Consider the following 6,000-nt stretch of genomic DNA (forward strand, 5'->3'; position numbering starts at 1 on the left):
ATACATGAAGACTGGTTTTTTGTAGGCTTTATAGACAGACAGATTGAGAGTGACTCTTGAAGGACCAGCACCACATCCTCTAAGTTTTGGGAGTTCATTTTTAGTCCATCTCTGCAAAACGAACTTCAGGGTAGGAGATGGACTAAAAATAAACTCCCAAAACTTATTAAAACATATTCTGGAAGATGAATTCTTCAAATAGTGGTGAGCACATTGTCAGCTTCACACTTTTTGCAAAACATTACACACAGTGATTTGCAAAACACTAAACACACCTGTATGCATTTGACACAGAAATTTATCATGATGTCATTTCCTTGCAATTTCAAAGCAAAGGCTTTCAAATGAACACACCCATGAACCAATTGGGAGAGGGAGAGGGAGAGGGAGAGGGAGAGGAAGAGGAAGAGGAAGAGGAAGAGGAAGAGGAAGAGGAAGAGGAAGAGGAAGAGGAAGAGGAAGAGGGAGAGGAAGAGGAAAAGGAAGTGGAAGAGGAAGAGGGAGAGGAAGAAGACGAGGGAGAGAAAGAGAACAAGGTGGAGGGAGAGGGAGAGGAAGAGGGAGACAACGAGGGAGAGGAAGAGGAAGAGGAAGAGGAAGAGGAAGAGGAAGAGGAAGAGGAAGAGGCCGAGGAAGAGGAAGAGGAAGAGGGAGAGGAAGAATAAGAGGGAGAGGGAGAGGGAGAGGGAGAGGGAGAGGGAGAGGGAGAGGAACAGGAAGAGGAAGAGGAAGAGGAAGAAGAAGAGGGAGAGGAAGAGAACAAGGTGGAGGAAGAGGAAGAGGAAGAGGAAGAGGAAGAGGGAGACAACGAGGGAGAGGGAGAGGAAGAGGGAGAGGAAGAGAACAATGTGGAGGAAGAGGGAGAGGAAGAGGAAGAGGGAGAGGGAGAATAAGGAGGGAGAGGGAGAGGGAGAAGAAGATGGAGATGGAGAGGGAGATAACAAGGTGGAGGGAGAGGGAGAGGGAGAGAACAAGGTGGAGGAGAGGGAGAGGGAGAGGGAGAGGAAAAGGGAGAGGAAGAGAACAATATGGAGGAAGAGGGAGAGGAAGAGGAAGAGGGAGAGGGAGAAGAAGAGGGAGATGGAGAGGGAGATAACAAGGTGGAGGGAGAGGGAGAGAACAATGTGGAGGAAGAGGGAGAGGAAGAGGAAGAGGAAGAGGAAGAGGGAGAAGACGAGGGATATGGCGAGGGAGATAACAAGGTGGAGGAAGATGGAGAGGAATAGGAAGAGGGAGAGGAAGAGTTAGAGGGAGATGAAGAAGGAGAGGGAGAGGGAGAGGAAGAGGAAGAGGAAGAGGAAGAGGAAGAGGAAGAGGAAGAGGAAGAGTGAGAGGAAGAGGGACAGGGAGAGGGAGAGGAAGAAGAAGAGTGAGAGAGAGAGAGGGAGAGGGAGAGGGAGAGGGAGAGGAAGAAGAAAAGTGAAAGGGAGAGGAAGAGGAAGAGGAAGAGGGAGAGGGTGAGGGAGAGGAAAAGTGAGAGGAAGAGGAAATGGAAGAGGGAGAGGGAGAGGGAGAGGAAATGGAAGAGGAAAAGTGAGAGGGAGAGGAAGAGGAAATGGAAGAGGGAGAGGAAGAGGAAAAGTGAGAAGGAGAGGAAGAGGAAATGGAAGCGGGAGAGGGAGAGGGAGAGGAAATGGAAGAGGGAGATGAAGAGGAAGAGGAAGAGGAAGAGGAAGAGGAAGAGGAAGAGGAAAAGGAAAAGGAAGAGGAAGATCTGGAGGAGGGGTAGGACATGCACAAAAAAGTAGACAACCAAATCTGTGTAACGAAATTCGTGGACCATGTAATAAACCACGGACTAACACTGAGGGAGGCTGGACTGAGAGAACCGCCTAACCTTAGTATCATTTTACAGTAAGCTACATGTATTTTGTTTGGCCAACATAGGATTGAACGTCGTGAACACCAAGGAGGGACGGGCCCCATATTCACACAGGAGCAAGAGAGAGATCATAAACATCGTTTTGGCCAATAATGCAATCAGACTTAGAGAAATTCAAGCCCATATTATCAATGATCACCCTATTTTCAATAATGTCCAACAGGTCTCTCTGTCAACAGTAGCCCGTATCCTTAAAAAACATCAAGTTCTGATGAAACAACTGTATAAAGTGCCATTTGAAAGAAATTCAGACAGGGCGAGAGTGAATATGTGGTTGCACGTTTCGTTCACTGACTGTAGTATTGTGTACTGCACACATAACTTTTTACTGTACATGTAATTTTACTGTATAGCAGACCTACAGTTTATTGATCTACACAATGTGATCTTTTGCTGTATTTCAGAGAGTTTTGCAAATGGATGCGGAGGAAGTCCTGCATGAGTTTATATACATTGATGAGGCTGGTGAGAAGAAGGGGAAGAAACATCATTGGCCACAGGGCTATTGTCAATGTACCAGGGCAACGTGAGGGTAACATCACCCTTTGTGTTGTCATTACACAGAACGGAGTCCTCCACCGACCATGCCAACTTGGGTCCTTACAACACTGACCTCATTCTTACATTTTTAGACAGATTACACAATATAATCACAGCACATGCAATACATTGTCGTCTGGGACAATGTAGCTTTCCATCGTTCTGCTCTGGCCCAAGTTTCATCAACACCCACAATTGACAGTTCAATACCTTCCACCATACTCCCCCTTCCTAAACCCCATCGAGGAGTTCTTCTCGGCATGGCGGTGGAAGGTTTATGATCTCCGGCCCTATGTCCAGATGCCCCTCATTCAAGCTATAGAGGAAGCATGTGATCAGATTGAAGCAGCATCCATACAAGTGTGGATTCATAACTCCAAAAGATTCTTCCCACGTTGCCTTGCAAATGAAAATACAGCCTGTGATGTTGACGAGGCCCTGTGGACAGATCCAGCTAGGCGGAGAGATGTTTATTTTTTTTTATTTTTATTTTATTCTGTACTGAACTGGATATGTAATTTATGTTACAGTATTACTGTAAGCTTACATCTTGCATACATAATACTGTATGAAAACTGGAAAATGTTTTGTTATGAGGGTTTTGTTGAAATGTTCAGTATTGACTGACTTAATAAATATTTTCATTAGTCTGCACAATTGGTGTCATGTGTTGTTGGTGAATTTATTTTTACACTTTCTCTGTGTAAATGCTAAAAGTGTTTTAGGTTGAGCACAGGAGTGTTTAACTGATTCAAACAGAATCAGATCATATGATGGTTGTGTTTATGTTATGACAACAAAATAAGGTTTTTATAAGACACTGTATAGTTTTGACAAAAGTGCTCCATTTTGAAAATGACCTGAGGTGTTGTGCTACTTTGGTGTAGTGTTGTGCTAATTGTGTGAATGGGTTTGAACCGGGCCCTGTTTACAAGATTGTGTTTAAGCGATTGAAAAAACCTGTAATGTTTTTGAAAGAAGTCTCTAATGCTCACCCAGGCTGATCAGAAATACAGTAAAAACAGTAATATTGTGAAATATTATTACCATTTAAAATAGCTGTTTTGTATGTGAATATATTTTAAAGTGTAATTTATTCCTGTGATCAAAGCTGAATGTTCAGCATCATTACTCCAGTCTTCAGTGTCACATGATCCTTCAGAAATCATTCTAATATGATGATTTGATCCTCAAGAAACATTTATGATTATTATCAGTTGAAAGCAGTTGTGCTGTTTCATATTTCTTTTTTTTTTTGAGGAAACTGGTATTTTATTTTTCAGGATTCTTTGATGAATAGAAAGTTCAAACAGAATCGTTTGTAACATTATAAATGTCACATCTGATCAATTTAACACATCCTCGCTAAATAAAAGTGTTACTGTAATTAAAAACCCTACACTTTTGATGTGTGTATGATATTTATCTAGCATGACTCACGTCATGTTCATTTTAAATGCTGCCCTGTGAGGTAAAAGTATATTGAATCTTTACAATAGGATGTTAGATCTGTGAGCATACTAAAATAAATATTCTATATTATTAAATAGACGTCCTATTAAGTAATCTGTTCCATTATGAAGCAACTATAGTCAGTGTTCGTGTTGTTCTGTTTAGGTTTTCTCTGAAATAGTGAGAGTTGTCCAGTGCAGAATAAGCACGAGGCGGGCAGTGAACGGGCTGTGGGCAGTGTGCGGGCGGACCATCTGAGGCCCAGATTACATTCAAGAGACACATATTTTTCAGAGCTCATGTTGCATGAACCTATTTTATGGTCCCTGCAGCCCCGCAAACAGAGCAACAACAGCGGGCACAATTACATTCATCCTGATAGAGGACAGGAGACACACACACACACACACACGGCCCAGTTACACACATCCCAGCCTGTGTGTGTTTGCTTGTATGAGTCCCTGGGGAGGACAGTTAGTCCAGAACTACTACACTGGCACATTTTCTCCAGCATGCATTATCCACACAGACAAACAAGAGCAGCTGAATGTGTGTGTGTGTGTGTGTGTGTGGATGGAGGGCGTGCTTTGCGGGCGGAGAGAGGGGCGAGAGGTGAGCTCTGGTGGTAATAAAAGCATATGCTGGCTGTTAACTGAATGAGAAATAAAGACATCGCAATGATCCATCTTCATTACTTCTCTTCCCCTCTCCTTCATCCGCACACAGAATCTGTTTCAGAACACGTGATGTTCAACTATCTCTCTCTGCAGCTGCCCGGCTCTCTGGTTAATGGAGGTGTCCTGATGTTATGGTCGGAGTTGGCATCTGCGTGAGGAGAGAGAGAGAGAGAGAGAGAGAGAGAGAGAGAGAGAGAGAGAGAGAGAGAGAGAGAGAGAGAGAGAGAGAGAGAGAGAGAGAGAGAGAGAGAGAGAGAGAGAGAGAGAGAGAGAGAGAGAGAGAAAGAGAGAGAGGTCCATGCCGAATGACTGCAGTTCAAGGACGTTATGGAGATGGTGCCGCTTTCCCTGAAAATGAACCATCACCACCTGACACATTCTAACAGAGACGTTTAGACCAGCGCTGAGAGGAACCACTGTTCACACACACACACACACACACACACACACACACACACACACACACACACGCACACACACACGCTCTATCAAGGCCAATACGGCTTTGTACAATCAGCTGCCCAGTAGAGTGCTCTTGTGTGTTCACATGCTCACAAACACACACATAAACACATTTTAAGGGAAGGTTATACTTGTAAAACAAAAGTCATTCTGGTTTTGTTTAAACCATTATTATTTTTATTATTTATTTTTTATAAATTACATTAGGAGGAATAAATACCACCATCATGTATGCTTACAATTGCACACACACATATATATATGTGTGTGTGTGTGTGTGTGTGTGTGTGTATTGTTGGATTATATCAACGGGAAAGGCTATATAAATAATCTGTATTCCTAATGTAAAATATATATTTTTAATGATCAACTTTTCATTTTAGAGGAAAATTTGACCCAAACATGTTTTTTTTCCCCATGTATCTGTGTATAGCTCTTTCTATCTGTCTGTCTGTCTGTCTGTCCGTTTCTATCTTTCTATTTTGTCTAATACCCAGTTTTATCATAGTAACAATAGCAAATATACGATTGTGGGTTTTCATGGAACATTTTCATAAGTGATTTGTGCTTTTTAGTGTACCCTAGGGCAAGAAAGCAAAAACACCCTCAGCTTGGAGAAAATATTTATGTGGTTTTCAGGGCAATTAGAGAGAATGTGTGTGTGTGTGTGTGTGTGTGTGTGTGTGTGTGTTTGCAAAGCCTCCATGTATAAACTCTCGGAGTTAAGTGCAAAGATGCAGCAGGGTTTTATCTGTCTGATCGCGAGTCTAAACGCCACACTGACACCATAATTACATGATTTATATCATTGTGCGATTCTAAGACAGGCACGGCACCTCTCTTCTGCTGATTCATGAGGAACGCACTCAAGTGGTTTTTGAGGGCACATCAAAGGAATTACCTTGATTCATACGCTTCATGTTTGTTTAAATAAATGCATGGTGATCAATCTTAAGGCCTTGCCTAAAGTTTGTTTGGCTCCAGACA

The sequence above is a fragment of the Rutilus rutilus genome, assembly GCF_951802725.1.
Source record: "Rutilus rutilus genome assembly, chromosome: 10".
Classification (NCBI taxonomy): Eukaryota; Metazoa; Chordata; class Actinopteri; order Cypriniformes; family Leuciscidae; genus Rutilus; species Rutilus rutilus.